Genomic DNA, 18682 nt, shown 5'->3' on the forward strand with positions numbered 1-18682 from the left:
ACTGGAGAGACCCCCCACAACGCCTTGAGTCCAACAGGCTGCTGACAGAGTACACCGGGGCTCCCTAGACGTCCAAGGGAGGGGGAGGTGCGTCGTGGGGTCCAGCACTAGCCAAGCGACCAGCTGCCACCGGCCTGAGGAGAGATACATGAAATGAGGGTGAGATACGGTAATTGACGGGGAGCTGTAATCTGTACGTCACCTCATTGATTCTCTTCAGGACTTTGAACGGCCCCACAAACTGCGGGCTCAGCTTCCAGCAGGGCAGGCGGAGGGGCAGGTCCTTCGTAGAAAGCCAGACCCTGTAACCGGGGTGAAAGACCGGGGCCACACTGCAGTGACGATCGGCCTGCGCCTTCTGCCGAAGGACGACACGCTGGAGACGGGTGTGCGCTGTGTTCCATTCCTCCTCGGCGCTGGAACCAATCGTCCACCGCAGGAGCCTCGATCTGACTCTGGTGCAAGGGCCGGCTGATAGCCTAGAACACACTGAAAGGGTGTAAGGTTAGTGGAGGAGCAACGGAGGGATTTTTGTGCGTATTCTGCCCGAGGCAGAAACGCAGCCCACTCCTCCGGCCGGTCCTGACAGTAACTACGAAGGTACCTACCCAGTTCCTGATTTACCCTTTCCACCTGCCCATTTGATTGGGGACGGTACCCAGAGGTGAGGCTGACCGTGACCCCCAGTCGTTCCATGAAGGCCTTCCAGACACGGGAGGTGAACTGAGGACCACGGTCAGATACGATGTCCTCCGGGATCCGCTGTGCCGGAAGACGTGAGAGAAGAGAGCCTCCGCGGTCTGCATGGCCGTAGGGAGACCAGGCAGAGGAATCAAACGACATGCTTTGGAAAACCGGTCCACAACGACCAGGATGGTGGTGTGCCCCTCCGAGGGGGGAAGGTCTGTGACAAAGTCCACTAAGAGATGGGACCAGGGTCGTTGTGGAGTTTGCCATAGGGAAGGTGTCTCAGTGTCTTGCTCTGTGCGCAGGTGAAGCAGGAAGAGACGTAAACCCGGACGTCCCGGGCCAAGGTGGGTCACCAGTACTTGGCGGAGAGACAGTCGATAGCACGGGCTATACCCGGGAGCCCCGACACAGGTGCTGTGTGTACCCAGGCGAGGAGACGGTCCCGGGACAGTGGGCAGGTGGGCAGGTGAGGGCTCCTGTCGCAGGGCTCAACGGATGTCCACGTCCACATTCCACACGACAGGAGCCACAATGCGGGACAGGGGAATAATGGGTGTCACTTCCTCCCTCCGATCCTCTGTGTCATGCACCCGGGACAACGCATCGGCCTTAACGTTCTTAGATCCCAGCCGGTAGGAGAGGGTAAAGTCAAACCTGGTGAAGAATAGGGCCCACCTGGCCTGACGCGGGTTCAGCCTCTACGCTGCTCGAATGTACTCTAGGTTCCGGTGGTCCGTCCAGACAAGGAATGGGTGTTGAGCACCCTCCAACCAGTGCCGCCATGCCTTCAGCGCCTTCTTGACGGCCAACAACTCACGATCCCCCACGTTGTAATTCCTTTCTGTGAGAGACAGCTTCCGTGAGTAGAAGGCGCATGGATGGAGTTTAGGCGGCGATCCAGTACATTAGGAGAGAACAGCCCCTACTCCAACCTCGGAGGCGTCCACCTCCACAATGAAGGGCAGAGACGGGTCAGGGTGAGCGAGAACCGGTGCGTTCGTAAACCGTTCCTTGAGCACACGAAAGGCTTCGTTGGCCTCCCCAGTCCAGCGCAGCTGTCGAGGACCTCCCTTCAGGAGGGAGGTGAGAGGGGACACCATTGTGCTGAAACCCCTAATGAAGCGGCTGAAATAGTTGGCAAACCCTAGGAAGAACTGCACCGCCTTGATGTTGGCGGGAACAGGCCACGACCGTACTGCACTGACCCGCCGTTCTTCCATCTCCACTCCCACGGTGGATATCCGATAGCCCAGGAAGGAGACCGCCTGCTAGAAGAAAAGGCACTTCTCCGCCTTGGTGTACAGGTGATGCCATTTCAGCCTCTCCTAAACAAACCTGACATGAGAGACATGCTGCTCGCGTGTAGTGGAGTACACCAAGATGTCGTCTATGTACACCACTACAGAGCGCTCCAACATGTTTCTAAACACCTCATTAATTAAGGATTGGAACACAGAGGGTGCATTTGTCAGGCCGTAGGGCATTACCCTGTATTCGTAGTGCCCGGTGCTGGTGCTGAAGGCGGTCTTCCATTCATCGCCCTCTCCGGTAATCGATACAGGGGCGGAGACCTCCGTCCTTCTTCTTCACGAAAAAGAAGCTGGAAGAGGCCGGAGAAGTGGACGGACGGAGGAATCCTTGGGCCAGCGCCTCCTGGATGTAGACCTCCATGGCTTCGGTCTCTGCATGCGAGAGAGAGTAGATGTGCCCCCGCAGGAGGGTAGAACCAGGCAGTAGGTCGATAGTGCAGTCCCATGGGCGATGAGGGGGCAGGCACGTGGCACGAGTCTTCGAAAAAGCCACCTGTAGGTCCTGGTATTCCTCCGGGATATGGACGTGGGTGGTCTGGTCCGGACTTTCCAAGGAGGTAGCACAGATAGACACCAAGAGACATCTCCCCTGACACTCCTGCGACCAACCCAACAACCTCCTCTCTGTCCACGATATACTGGGGTTATGCAACTGTAACCAGGGGAGATTTAAAACTATGGGGTGTGCAGGAGAGTCTAAGATGAGGAACGTGATGCTTTCATGGTAGTTGTGATCCAACTGTGAGGGAAATGAGAATCGTGGTCTGGCTCACCAGTCCTGTTCCTAGGGGACGGTTGTCTAGGGCATGAACTGGGATAGGGGGTTGTAAAGGGACTAGAGGGATGCGTAATGATAAGGCACCTGAGTCCACTAGGGCAGGACTCAGTGGGGGACCAGGATAGTCCGGGAAGGTGACAGGGAGGAGGACGGGCTGGGTGGACAGAGAGGAGCAAGGCACGTCCACACCTACCTGTGAAGGTGCAGGAGCGTTCCTCGGCCTGTCGCTTCCTCGCCTGGTTCTCCTTCTGGGACAGGTGTTCCAGGGGTGGTCCGACTCCCCGCAGTAGGAGCAGAGACCCTGTTGACGGCGGCGTTGACGTTCCTCTGGGGGAAGGTGTGTTGTGCCCACCTCCATGGGCTCAGTCTCACTGGAGGTTCCTGGAGATAATCCAGGCGGATGGCCATGGCGATGAGCTGGTCCAGCGTGAGGTCCTCATCGCGACAGGCCAGCTCGGTCTGGACGTCCGCCTGTAGCCCACTGCGGAAAACCGTCAACAGGACCTGGTCTTTCCAGCCAGTGGACGCAGCCACCATCCGGAAATCCAGAGCGAACTCAGACACTGTCCTGGACCCCTGGCGCAGATGGAGGAGACGCTCACCTCCCTCTCGGCCCTCTGTTGGGTAGTCGAAAACTGCACGGAAGAGTTGGGTGAAGCGCTCATAGGACTGTACTTCTGGACCGTCCCTCTCCCACACGGTGTGCGCACACTCCAGAGCCCGGCCTGTCAGCACTGAAATCACCAAGGCCACCTTGTCCCTCTCGGAGGCCGTCCCAGCATGACGTGCAAGGTGGAGGTCACACTGCAGGAGAAACCCCCTACAGTGAGCTGGGGTGCCATCAAACAGCTCGGGGAGGGGCAGGTGGACGTTGCTGATCGGACCGGGTGATGTAGATGGTGGTGGGGTGGCTGGAACGACCGTGAGGAGCTGGGAAGGTAGAGGTGTAGCCTGCAGTTGGCGTACGGTCCGGATCACCTCTTCCATGGCAGTAGGTGCTCCAGGCACGAGTCATGCTGTAGGAGCTCCTACAGCGGAGAAGTCGGGATGTCCTGCTGCCTCCCGCTTTCTTGAGTCGGTCATTCTGTCATAAATGTATTTGTATTTGTATTTGCATTTATTATGGATCCCCATTTGCTGCTGCCAAAAACATTACAATACATTCATAACAAATTTCCTCAGGCCCCTACTCCACTACCACATATCTACAACACAAAATCCATGTGTACGTGTGTGTGTAAAGAGCGTATGTTATCATGTGTGTGTATGCATGTGTCTGTTCCTATGTTTGTGTTGCTTCACAGTCCCTGCTGTTCCATAAGGTGTATTTTTATCTTCTTTTTTTAAATCTGATTCTACTGCTTGCATCAGTTACCTGATGTGGAATAGAGTACCATGTAGTCATGGCTCTATGTAGTACTGTGCGCCTCCCATAGTCTGTTCTGGACTTGGGGACTGTGAAGAGACCTCTGGTGGCATGTCTTGTGGGGTATGCATGGATGTCTGAGCTGTGTGCCAGTCGTTCAAACAGACAGCTCGGTGCTTTCAACATGTCAACACCTCTCACAAACACAAGCAGTGATGAAGTCCATCTCTCCTCCACTTTGAGCCAGAAGAGATTGACATGCATATTATTAATGTGACTCTCATGAGGACCACCACAGGAATGGAAGAACCAGAGTTACCTCTGCTGCAGAGGATACGTTCATTAGAGTTACCAGCCTCAGAAAGTGCAGCCCAAATAAATGCTATACAGAGTTCAAGTAACCGACACATCTCAACATCAACTGTTCTGAGGAAACTGTGTGAATCAGGCCTTCATGGTTGAATTGCTGCAAAGAAACCATTACTAAAGGACACCAATAAGAAGAAGAGACTTGCTTGGGCAAAGAAACACGAGCAATGGACATTAGACCGGTGGAAATGTGTCCTTTGGTCTGGAGTCCAAATGTGAGATTTTTGGTTCCAACCACTGTGTCTTTGTGAGACGCGGTGTGGATGATATCCGCATGTGTAGTTCCCACCGTAAAGCATGGAGGAGGAGGTGTTATGGTGTGGGGGTGCTTTGCTGGTGACACTGTCAGTGATTTATTTAGAATTCAAGGCACACTTAACCAGCATGGCTACCACAGCATTCAGCAGCAATTCGCCATCCCATCTGGTTTGGGCTTAGTGGGACTATCATTTGTTTTTCAACTGGACAATGACCCAACACAACTCCAGGCTGTGTAAGGGCTATTTTAACAAAAAGGAGAGTGATGGAGTGCTGCATCAGATGACCTGGCCTCCACAATCCCACGACCTCAACCAAATTGAGATGGTTTGGGATGAGTCGGACCACAGAGTGAAGGAAAAGCAGCCAACAAGTGCTCAGCATATGTGGGAACTCTTTCAAGACTGTTGGAAAAGCATTCCAGGTGAAGCTGGTTGAGAGAATGCCAAGAGTGTGCAAAGCTGTCATCAAGGCAAAGGGTGGCTATTTGAAGAATCTCAAATATAAAATATATTTTGATTTGTTTAACAATTTGTTGGTTACTACTTGATTCCATGTGTGTTATTTCATACTTTTGATGTCTTCACTATTATTCTACAATGTAAAAAATAGTAAAAATAAAGAAAAACCCTTGAATGAGTAGGTGTTCTAAAACTTTTGACCGGTAGTGTATTTCTAGTTTAAACTGACAGATTTTTATGGGGATTGTTTTATTAGGCTAACTCAATTTGCGCGGTGGAGAGGTTGCCTGCTTGTAACAGTGGAAGTGATAGCTCGTTTGACATCTCTTTCTTTCTCTGTCTCTCTATCTCTCTCTCTCTGTCATGCAGAAGCTGTTGGAGCTTTTCCAGAGTATGCCATAGATCAAACTCCCTCAGCTGCTGTTTCTAAATTAAATCCATCATGGCATTGATTAACCATCATCTGAAATGTCTCAAACTGCCAAGATACAAGAGCTACAACAACAACATGTCGACCAGAATAAATAAAATAACATTTTTTAAATACACATATGATTCAATTGCAGGCTAGCCTTTGCAGTGAAATGTATCATGTTAAATCACAACTTAAAATAAGTCAATGTTTTCATGACTGCTGTAGAAATGGTTGTTTTCCATTCTAATATCCTTCTCTTGCAGAGAGAGAGAAAGCAATCCAGCTGTGTGGCCAGTAAGCAGTGCATTGTAGCAGATAGCCGAAGCCCTCTCTCCTCTACATTTAAAATGCTAATGTCATGCAATCCTCCCAGAAACACAGTGGCTAATGAGCAGGCCCACTGAATACAGTCGAGCCAAAGTAGTAATAATGACATAACGTAGGAAGCACACAAAGACGAAGGTGGGCTTTGTTGAACCACAACACTGCAGCAATGTACAGGACGACTGGTAATAGGTATAGCAAGGTCACACACACACACCCGCAGCCTCACTATGCCCTCCTACACACAATGTAGCAGCCTAAGCTTAAGCCTACTACATACTGCAGGCCTACATATTCACAAGGACAAATAGAAGCAGACAGACATACTAACTACTATGAGAAACAAGAGTATGTAGATAACAGGGTCTTTCAGACTAAATGTATGCAGCAGCTAAAGTTTTTCTCACACTTGTAATAAATCTGCCGTCACTACTAATGATAAATGATGCCTCTCTAGGCTATTTACAAAAGAAATAATCGAACTGAGATGAAAGAGTAATATGGATTGTCGGTCTGCATGCTTTTAGTTCCACGCTTTGCTCAATTGAAGGTATTTGAAAAGGCACAGGAGAATTCTCCTTGCCTCCCTCTTGGGGTGTTAATAAGCTTTCTTAGGGCCACCCATGATTTATACAGGCGTGAATGGGGCTTTCTCTAGGGGTTTCAAGGTTTTTTTGTTGCCAATTTTTATTTTTTCCAAAGGTGGCTTCATTCAGCCTCTGAAAGTGTAATTGGGTTTAGTTCATTTAAATGCTAATGTCCTGGGATCTGGAAATGACATACAGATATCACCTCACTGATTCTGAGAGACACCAGCTCGCCATTGACATAATGTCTACAGATTTGAATCAGGGCTCCTTAAAGCTCAGATAATTCAACAGAAGCATTCGTTCCGCCTACATCACACAGATATACTTGGCAATAAAACCAGCAAATAATATAATGTACTACGGTTGTGACGCGGTCAAAAATCATGGTGGTCTTCATCCATAACCGTCGGTTACACAGTTATACAATAATTGTGCCAGCCCTATAATGTACTGTAGTTAACAACATGTCAAATGGAGTTAAATGAGTGGTTCACTACTGGTTAAGTAAATCTCTATTTCTGATGTAAACGGTATGTTATAGAAGTGTGCAGACACTTTGTTTGCGATTTCACTTGTTTTTGAGAAACTTACTCGAGCCACAATATACTTTCTCATTGCTCATTGTGGGGGAGTTGAAAAAACATGAACAAAAGCTCCAAAACCACCCAAATACATCCTTTTAGAAACGGACACGCTATAGTGATGCAGGTCTTTAGATGTTGTACACATTAAATTGTGTCATTCCGAACTTTATCGCATGTTATATTTTTATTATTTTGTTGCAACTCAAGCAATAACTCTCTGTCCAGTCTAGCAGCAGGCTTCATGGAGAATGGCACAGCTGTGTAGGGGAAACTGTTCAAGTCACACAAAATGGAATATAGCATTGCGGATAATGTCTAAAAGGACGTACAGTATTTGGGTGTTTTAGGAGCTGTTGTTGATGTTTTTTGGACGCCCCCACACTGCACAACGAGCAATTAGGAAGTCTATCACGGCTGGGGTAAGTTTCCCAAAAACAAGTGGAATTGAAAAAATAAGTGGCTGCACCCTTCTATAGCAATACATTAACATAAAAATGGAAATGTACTTCAGAAATAGTGAACCAATTCTTTAATATTATATCTAGTAAGGGTTTCAAATTCTTACAATACATAGCATACATACATACACTCATCTAAATTCTCAGTCCATACAGTGTGTGACTCTCTCCAGCTGTATAGCATACCCTTATTGCTCTAAAGATTAAAGTGCCATTTCCAGGTAGCCAAACTAAAGTAAATGTCTCAGCATCATTCAGCACACTCAGCAAAGCCTATATGACCCAATGAGGACTGTCAGACATCCACATCTCTCATAGCTGAAAACCATTTCATCTGGGTCATCCATCAGGGCTAGAGGTCACTGACAAGACAGACCACTCTCCTCCAGCAGCACCCTCTGTTCATACTTTCACACTCGGCCGGCGGGTCGGGGAGAGTAGGTGGGTGTGATTACGTTCAGTGTGACGCCAACAACAGACGGAAGGGAAATAACCGTGGCAGGCAAGCAGTGTAAAGTGGTTATTGATAGAGGAGCAGGAGTTTGAGGAGGAACATGCTCTCTACTAGAGACAGATATGAGTCACACACACTGTGGGAGTTATTCACATGCAGGAGGGCTGGCTCTCTGTGTTTTCCCTCTGCCAGAAAACTGCTCAGCTCACATCAAAAGGCTTTCCACCCTATCTATGAAACCCTCAAAAGGCTGAATATCAGAGCGCTCCTCATTTCTCATCCCTGCAGATAAACAGCACACTTTAAAGAAGGCATCAGGTTTTGAAGAATGATTGCTACAAATTATCAACGAGATGGGTGCTGAATCAATATGCCACTAACCAAGCCTGCCTTGACTGCCTTGGGCCCTCGCCATCCTCAACACAAAGTAAAAGATCTGGGGGGAGAAATACCTATAGTCTCAGGTATCACGACTTGGTAGTAAGTCATCCTTCCTGCTATGACTTTGATTGAACAATCAAACCTCTACGTGGACCGAGAAATGATTTCCCCTTGACGAGTCCCATCATTCATTAGACTAGACTGTGCTAACTGAACACTTAGTGTGTAAGGAAGGGTAAACGCAGTGTCTAAAAATATGTAACCGGCGTCCCTCCCATCCCTCCACAGCAGGTAGGTCAGGTGGCCCTGCTAATTACCTAGTGTTCCTAGCAGGGCATAATGGTTGCTGCCATCATCATTCACTAATCACTAGAGCATTTCAAACGCCTGATGACTTGCTGTTTTTAACTTTGCTTTAATATTAATGAACAGCAGTGCCTCAAAGACAAATATATAGCCGCAAGCTTCAGTTTTTGAATGAACGATTCTGATCAAAGATGGAAATAATCCTACTTTGAGTTCTTTAATGATGTTCCAAAGTTGTATTTCTCTCTTCTCTTTTAGCATTAGACTGAGATGGAGAGTTTGTTGTGTGCCGTGTAGCTCAGTTGGTAGAGCATGGCGCTTGCATCGCCAGGGTTGTGGGTTCGATTCCCACGGGGGGCCAGTATGGAAAATGTATGCACTCACTAACTGTAAGTCGCTCTGGATAAGAGCGTCTGCTAAATGACTAAAATGTAAAATGTTATGTCACTTTAGTGAAGGAAGATGAGCAGAGTATTCTGAAGCCATCACAGCATAAATGACTAAGGGTGAGCTGGATGTTGGCTGAGTTCCCCAGCCAAAAAATGCAAAATTTAAAACATGAAAGATTGTAATCACACAGCTTGTCCCTGTGATTCACGACTTATAGAAAACATGCAAATCCCCTTTTCAACATACATGTCCTGATGACATACTACAACCACAATGGAAAGTGAACACCCACACCAATCCCACTAAATTCCAGAGCATTTTAACTGTGGACAAGCAACTACACTACACAAAGTGGTGATGGATTCCCCCTAAACAGTTAAGCTATACTGAAAGAAGGAAATAAACATTGCCACAAAGGGATGTTTTAAAGTATAAAAAGCTGTCCCAATGCCATGAGATCAAAGAGTAGCCTCTGATTATACTCTCCTCATCCCAAATTCACAGCCACATCTCTCATAACACAGTGATAGCACACGGCTGACAGCTCTCCTGCAGGTTAACATCCTGCACTAAAGGAACATTACCACAGGTTTAAACATCAGCTCACAGACATATTTCATACAGAGATGTCTGTGTGTCTTATATAAAACATATTTTTTGCTACTTTCTGAGCCAAGTTACAAATCATGAAAAAGGTTCACCTGGATTGCTATCTAAAAATCTGATCACAAAGCCTGTTTTATCCAAATTACTCCTGAACCATATTTTTTTATATTTTGAGATAGCATATGACATTTTCATTATCTTAAAATAGAAAAGCTACTGATAAAAGGTTTCCATTTGTACTGCTACAAAAATACACTAATGTTCCAGGAAGTAATACCATGCAATAACTGGGGTGCTAATTGTAAACTCTCAAACGAATTCCTACATTAATCAACTGTCAAACTGATTTCCTTGGGAGCGCGGCAGGCTGAGAGACTTGTCTAGAAACACCACAAGAGGCAGTAGAGAGAGTTCTCCAACCTTCAACACATCTTATCTTGGACACAACCCACTGCCAGAGGGCAACTGACTGGCCTTGGACATCAGTAGCCTACATGACTGGCTTGCAAATAAATGAAAGGACACATCATATATCATAAACAGCTATGTGTGACAGTAGCTTTTGAGGTGAAAACGGTTCTGTTCAAACATAACATTTGAATTAGGCTACTATGAAGACATCGCTTGCTTCTGTCATTCACAGGACCATAGCAGAATATAATTATCTTATCTTGATAAAGTGTACAGTGTACTGCTGTAAATATGGTAATAGCCGTTTATCTGAAAAAGCAGAGATCAAGCCTAGCCTTAGCAGATTCGCTTGTCAAAGTCGTTATAATCATCACCTTAGTCAGCTTGAGCAGAAAGGAAACAAGATCCCCATGTACAACCTCTCTCTTGGCTCTCTCTCATCCGCAAGAGTCCAATTTAGGATTCTCCTGCTGCTGCATGAATAGCATCTCAGCAGGCTGCTGCGACACAGTGTTTGTCCTTCAGCTCCTGTGGCACACATAAAACAGGAACGAGCAGAGGAGCACCCTCTCTGACGGCTGGGAGAGGGGAGAGGGTCAGGAGAAGGCAGGCCGCCAGGCGCCAGCCAGCCAGAACGTGGAGCGTGGAGTGAGCCCACCTGCTGGGGACCAAGGTGCCTCCAGAGCTGCACACCTTCCCCAGGCTCCCCAGGGGGCCCTTTTTAAACCAGACTAATCTAGGACAGAATAGCCATTTCCTAAGTGGAATTTCCAAATATGAATGTAACATCACAATGAAGTTGAAATGTAATTTGGTGATGAACTTGCTCATGATATGAGACTACCCACTGGGCACAGACGTCAATGCAATGTCTGTTCCACATTGGTTCAACATAATTACATTGAAATGATGTGGAAACAACATTGATTCAACCAGTGTGTGCGCAGTGGGTATTATGTAAAACAACCCCAAAAACGTTGGTATTTTTTCATCTTCAAAATCAGTCATCATGTTACTGTATTCTAATTTACAGTCATCCTGAAACAAGATACACTAGACGACCAAAAGTATGTGGACACCTGCTCGTTGAACATCTCATTCCAAAATCATGGGACATTAATATGGAGTTGGTCCCCCCTTTGCTGCTATAACAGCCTCCACTCTTCTGGGAAGGCTTTCCACTAGATGTTGGAACATTGCTGTGGGGAATTGCTTCCATTAAGCCACAAGAGCATTAGTGAGGTCAGGCACTGACGTTGGGCGATAAGGCCCGCAGTCTGCGTTCCAATTCATCCCAATGGTGTTCGATGGGGTTGAGGTCAGGGCTCTGTGCAGGCCAGTCAAGGTCTTCCACACCGATCTCGACAATTCATTTCTGTATGGACCTCGCTTTGTGCATGGGGGCATTGTCATGCTGAAACAGGAAAGGGCCTTCCCCAAACTGTTGCCACAAAGTTGGAAGCACAGAATCGTCTAGAATGTCATTGTATGCTGTAGCGTTAAGATTTCCCTTCACTAGAACTAAGGGGCCTAGCCCGAACCATGAAAAACAGCCCCAGACCATTATTCCTCCTCCACCAAACTTTACAGTTGGCACTATGCATTCGGGCAGGTAGCGTTCTCCTGGCATTCACCAAACCCAGATTCGTCCGTCAGACTGCCAGATGGTGAAGTGTGATTCCTCACTCCAGAGAACGTGTTTCCACTGCTCCAGAGTCCAGTTTTACAACACTCCAGCCGACGCTTGGCATTGCGCATGGTGATTTTAGGATTGTGTGCGGCTGCGCGGTCATGGAAACCCATTTCATGAAGTTCCTGACTAACAGTTCTTATGCTGACGTTGCTTCCAGAGACAGTTTGGAACTCGGTAGTGAGTGTTGCAACCGAGGACAGACGATTTTTATGCACTAGGCGTTTCAGCACTCGGCGGTCCCGTTCGGTGAGCTTGTGTGGCCTACCACTTAACGGCTGAGCCGTTGTTGCTCCTAGACATTTCCACTTCACAATAACAGCACTTACAATTGACCAGGGCAGCTCTAGCAGGGCAGAAATTTGACGAACTGACTTGTTGGAAAGGTGGGATCCTAAGACGGTGCCACGTTGAAAGTCACTGAGTTTTTCAGTAAGGCAATTCTACTGCCAATGTTTGTCTATGGAGACTGCATGGCTCTGTGCTCGATTTTAGACACCTGTCAGCAAATCCACTAATTTGAAGGGGTGTCCACATACGTTTGTATACATAGTGTATATGAATAAAACATGTATTGAGCTAAGACTGACATCAAGCCCCTAAGCCAAAAATGTGAAACATGCTGTCATCAAGCTGTCATCTGTGTGTCATCTTTCAATTCTACAGTCTTGAAGCAGTTATAATTTGTACCAAGCCTGATTAAAGGACAATCAACATGTAATCAGAACATGGTTTTGTCTAATTTAAAGGCCAATTTCAGATTTAGTTGGGCTTGCTTTTATGTAGGCTTTCAAATACATTTCTATCAATATGCAACAGCATCAGACAGACCGGACACGAGTTGACTCCACTGAGCTTAGAAACCCTGACATGTCTCCTTGAGTTTCTATAGAACAATACACCAAAAATAATTACAGTGAGTGGGCTGTCTGTTCTGTCCTCTTGTATGGCTAGCTCTGGAACAGAGTGGTACACAACAGACAAAGGAAATCAACCCTAAGAGCATCAAAAGCAGACAGTTCTCATTAGCAGTCCATTTTGTGGCGCTGGTGTGTGTGCGTGTGTGTGTGTGTGTGCGTGTGTGGTGCAGGACAGGTGTGTGTTTATGTATTGGTAAGATGATGATGAAACTCAGCTTTTAAAGTGGCACCTGGCATTTCCTCTCTATGTTATGATGATAAGACCAATAAACAAATAACAATAACCCTGTCATAATGACAAGAGAGAGATTACAAAACAAGTCGGTTTTCCCATTTGCATGAACACTTGTGTTATGACAGTGGTATTCTCTGAACCCACAACCAAATCAGCTAGCTGTCACGACAGACTATGACAGTAGTATTGTAACAACTATTTATGGTTACTGCACAACTACAGCATAGCCTACTGTAACAATTGCAATTAAATCTGTTTTTCAAAGGAGTCCAGTACAATCATTTCTGGTAAGAGTGTTTCACCTATTCATTAGGCACTCTATAACCTCCTAGCCAACACATAGAGATCAGGGGAAATCCAAGCTTTCGATCATAACTGTTATATCATGTCAATTCTGTATTATGCTGTAATGTAATTACACAATTACAATGAATCTCACATACAGTCAAGGGGGAGATGAAATTATTTTTGGACCAGTTGTGATCTGAAATTCACATGGTCTCTGTGTGTGTGTGTGTGTGTGTGTAAGAGAGAGAGAGGGAGAGAGAGAGAGAGAGAGAGAGAGAGAGAGAGAGAGAGAGAGAGAGAGAGAGAGAGAGAGAGAGACACAGAGAGAGAGAGAGAGAGAGAGAGAGAGAGAGAGAGGGCATAGATCACCTTACAATTACACAAGTCAACAAAATATTTTCAGTGGCTAGGCTACTTTATCGCACAGCCTGCTACGATTATGACAACATCTGAGGTAGATGTGGCCACAGAATGTATTTCTCCATATAACACCATAACTTAAAGATACAATTTTTGCAATAGATTTGTTCAGATTAGGTTTATATTCCCAGCATTTAAGCAAAGGAGAATGCAGAATTTATTGGATAATTAGACACATTTACCCGCATTAAAAGTGTGTCGAGCAGGCAGTTAAAAATACATATTGGTGAATTAGCTAACGTTAGTTGCAGATGATCAGCCTATCCCATGGCTGCTGTCTGCTCTCTTCAAAAGATGCTCTAGGAATAATGGACCAAAAAGCACCTTTCTTTTCGACACACCGGTAATGATAAATCTAAAATGTCTTTGTAGATAAATGAAGGCCACACTATCTTACCTGCTGAATTCAACGTATGTTCTTCGGTCGCTCAAGTCAACTCCCTTTCAGAATTGTGAAAGCTGATGATGGTTCCAAGACACTTGCACGGGATCAGATTACATCGAGAGAAAGCGGACCAGCCCCGGAATCTGCAAAATATAAGTACCAGTTGAAGCTGCCCCGGAACGTGTATAAAGACCCTACTGCAGTTCTCCCCATAAGGGTTCTCCCACAGTTTGTAGAACATCTGTGGTTCTCCCGTCGTTACCGTGGAGTGGCGGCAACCAGAGGCGATAGACTCAAACCCCACCCGACCACCGAGACGGAAAAGATAATGGAGAGAAAGAAAATAGCCTTACAAAGAGTACAGTGCGACCAAACAAAACACCATAATTGGGCATCCTATTTATTTTTGCTTGATCACAATTAATAGGCTATAGCAAATCTATAGCCAATCTATAGCCTAACAGAAATCACGCTTGGATGGGAGAAAAAAACATCTGAATCATATTTTCTGCACTTTTCAATTTACAAATCACTTTTATGGTAGTGACAAAAATGACTACAATGTTATTGTTGCATAATTGGATATGAGAGGTTATATATTTTTTTTAACCTAAGATAACCAGTCACATAACAGGGTGACATTTCTGTTTAAAAACGATCTTAAAGAGATTTCACTGAATGGGGAGTGAATGTATCTATAAGCCAGTAATTATTCCTAATGCATCAGTGTGCAGCTAAATGACATTACATAACAGAAAGAGGAGGAGATTGGAAACCATCATACTTCATATTATGCAATAAAATCCATTAATCTTTGCCTCCAGTGGCAAGTTATGAAAGAATTACAGTGCCTTCAGAAAGTATTCACACCCCTTGACTTTTTCCACATTATTTGTTGTGATACAGCCTGAATTTAAAACGGATTAAATTGAGATTTTGTGTCACTGGCCTACACACAATACCCCATAATGTCAAAGTGGAATTATGTATGTAGACATTTTTACAGATTAATTAAAAATGAAAGGTGAGATGTCTTGAGTCAATAAGTATTCAATTCATTTGTTATGGCATGCCTAAATAAGTTCAGGAGTAAAACTTTGCTTAACAAGTCACATAATAAGTTGCATGGACTCACTGTGTCCAATAATAGTATTTAACATGATTTTTTCATGACTACCTCATCTCTGTAAGGTTCCTCAGTCGAGCAGTGAATTTCAAAAACAGATTCAACCACAACGATCAGGGAGGTTTTCCAATGCCTCGCAAAGAAGGGCACCTATTGGTAGATGGATATAAATACAAATAGCAGACATTGAATAATTACACTTTGGATGGCATATCAATACACCCAGTCACTACAAAGATACAGGCGTCCTTCCTAACCTAATTGACAGAGTGAAAAGAAGGAAGCCTATACAGAATAAAAAATATTCCAAAACATGCATCCTGCTTGTAATAAGGCATTCAAGTAAAACTGCAAACAATGTGGCAAAGAAATGAACTTTGTTTTGAATAAGGGCATTATGTTTGGGGCAAATCCAACACACAACTGAGTACCACTCTTCATATTTTCAAGCATGGTGGTGGCATCGACAAGGACTAGGGAGTTTTTTGTTTATAAAAATAAACAGAATAGAGCTAAGCACAGGCAAAATCCTAGAGGAAAACCTGGTTCAGTATGCTTTCCAACAGACACTGGTTGACAAATTCACCATTCAGCAGGACAATAACCAAAAACACAAGGCCAAATATACACTGGAGTTGCTTACCAAGACAACATTGAATGTTCCTGAGTGGCCTACCTACAGTTTTGACTTAAATCAGCTTGAAAGTCTATGGCAAGACACGAAAATGTCTTCACAGAGCATGAATACTTTTTTTAAGAATCATGTGCAAATATTGTACAATGCTGATGTGCAAAGTTCTTAGAGACTTACGCAGAAGGACTTACAGCTGTAATCACTGTCAGGGGGTTGAATACTTACAGTATCAGTCAAAAGTTTGGACACACCTAATCATTCAAGGGTTTTTCTTTATTTTTACTATTTTCTACATTGTAGAATAATAGTGAAGACATCAAAACTATGAAATAACACATGGAATCATGTAGTAATCAAAAAAGTGTTAAACAAATCGAAATATATTTTAGATTTTAGATTCTTCAAAGTAGCCACCCTTTGCCTTGATGACAGCTTTGCACACTTGGCATTCTCTCAACCAGCTTCATGAGGAATGCTTATGGAAAAAGTAAAAGGGTGTGAATACTTTCTGAAGGCACTGTACAGTATATAAAGGGAGACTATGCAGTCAGAGGGACTACCCCTTTTTATGGTTAATATTATGTTGTGTGTGATTTGAACAAAGATTGCCATCTTAGTGAATCCTTTTATTTAGGAAACAGACAGACAGACAACACAAATTGCTGAAATGTTAAGCAATATTGAAATACAACCACCCATGAATCGTCCTGATAAGATCCTGTTCCCTTTAGTTCAGGTTGACGATGGCGCAGTACGATTGCCCAGACATATGTCCCAAAACAGACATAACAAATTGGCTTTCAATCATTCCTACAGTGATAAGGTAACTGTGACATTGGAATAAATATTTTAACCCCAGCATTTGGAAAGTATCAATTTTACAGGATGGAATTTATTTTCTGTGTTCAGTAAAAAGATTAATCTAAGCACCAGGCTGGTGACGCATTATGGGCAAAGCTACTGAATGTGCATATTTCACAGCAAATTAAACTATTACATGTTTAACGCTGCAGAAAGTCAGCGACATAAACACATTGCCTGAAATGTTGTTCCAAAACAAGAGCCTGACTAATGTAATTAGGAATATATGCTGAAGGCTATGAATTTATATTCATGCAGAAACTGTGAGGAAGTTCCTTTTGCAGTTATTCCCTCCAATTCCTAACAGCCTGGAGAACTACGGCACTGAGGAAATAAGAAAAGCTGCAACACTAAAGACAAGACTGGACAGGCTGCTTAGATGTCAATGCAATTAAGCTTAAATGCTTTTAGTACACTGAAACAACCTCTTTACACTCAATATATGCTTATCATATCAGTCTATACATTTTTATATTAAAGACATTTGTCCAGTTGCATGGCAATTTCAAATTAGATTTCCATAAGTTGCAAATCATAAGGCCATTTTGCTTTTCTTCACAATGAGAGAGAGAGAGACTGGCTATTCCTGAGAGCCAGCTGAAAGGTGCATGATTAATGAATTCGCTCCTAATAAACATTGCCCAGCAGCTCTATCATCTCAGCTTAAATCAGTTTGAAAATAAATGTTGAGTTATTTCACATAAAAACATTTATCTATGTACATTTCACATTTGACTTGCACGTGAAATGAATTAATAAATGTGAATTGACACACCATACAGTGCTTAGAGAGTCAATCATTGCATTTTTTCAGAGCAGAGGCAAATAGACACTAACTTTTAAGGCAGATAAATATTTTCTTAAAAATAGGAAAACAAACCAATATATACAGTGGGGAGAACAAGTATTTGATACACTGCCGATTTTGCAGGTTTTCCTGCTTACAAAGCATGTAGAGGTCTGTAATTTTTATCATAGGTACACTTCAACTGTGAGAGACGGAATCTAAAACAAAAATCCAGAAAATCACATTCTATGATTTTTAAGTAATTCATTTGCATTTTATTGCATGACATAAGTATTTGATCACCTACCAACCAGAATTCCGGCTCTCACAGACCTGTTAGTTTTTCTTTAAGAAGCCCTCCTGTTCTCCACTCATTACCTGTATTAATTGCACCTGTTTGAACTCGTTACCTGTATAAAAGGTGAAGGTGAGGGATCAGCCCAGAACTACACGGCAGGACCTGGTCAATGACCTGAAGAGAGCTGGGACCACAGTCTCAAAGAAAACCATTAGTAACACACTATGTCGTCATGGATTTAAATCCTGCAGCGCACGCAAGGTCCCCCTGCTCAAGCCAGCGCATGTCCAGGCCCGTCTGAAGTTTGCCAATGACCATCTGGATGATCCAGAGGAGGAATGGGAGAAGGTCATGTGGTCTGATGAGACAAAAATAGAGCTTTTTGGTCTAAACTCCACTCGCCGTGTTTGGAGGAAGAAGAAGGATGAGTACAACCCCAAGAACACCATCCCAACCGTGAAGCATGGAGGTGGAAACATCATTCTTTGGGGATGCTTTTCTGCAAAGGGGACAGGACAACTGCACCGTATTTAGGGGAGGATGGATGGGGCCATGTATCGCGAGATCTTGGCCAACAACCTCCTTCCCTCAGTAAGAGCATTGAAGATGGGTCGTGGCTGGGTCTTCCAGCATGACAACGACCCGAAACACACAGCCAGGGCAACTAAGGAGTGGCTCCGTAAGAAGCATCTCAAGGTCCTGGAGTGGCCTAGCCAGTCTCCAGACCTGAACCCAATAGAAAATCTTTGGAGGGAGCTGAAAGTCCGTATTGCCCAGCGACAGCGACAGTCCTGAAACCTGAAGGATCTGGAGGTCTGTATGGAGGAGTGGGCCAAAATCCCTGCTGCAGTGTGTGCAAACCTGGTCAAGACCTACAGGAAACGTAT

At 44.8% G+C, this 18682-nt stretch overlaps 1 protein-coding gene across 1 annotated transcript in view; it reads right to left on the reverse strand.

The window, feature by feature from the left end:
* LOC121563430 (amyloid-beta A4 precursor protein-binding family A member 2) overlaps positions 1 to 14299 on the reverse strand; it is an 84820-nt gene extending 70521 nt beyond the window's left edge. The window contains 1 exon segment of the mRNA XM_045217082.1: positions 14102 to 14299. The gene's annotated coding sequence lies outside the window, so the exon portion shown is untranslated.
* Between the last annotated feature and the right edge of the window lie 4383 nt (positions 14300 to 18682).

Source organism: Coregonus clupeaformis, unplaced genomic scaffold, assembly GCF_020615455.1.
Source record: "Coregonus clupeaformis isolate EN_2021a unplaced genomic scaffold, ASM2061545v1 scaf0910, whole genome shotgun sequence".
Classification (NCBI taxonomy): domain Eukaryota; kingdom Metazoa; phylum Chordata; class Actinopteri; order Salmoniformes; family Salmonidae; genus Coregonus; species Coregonus clupeaformis.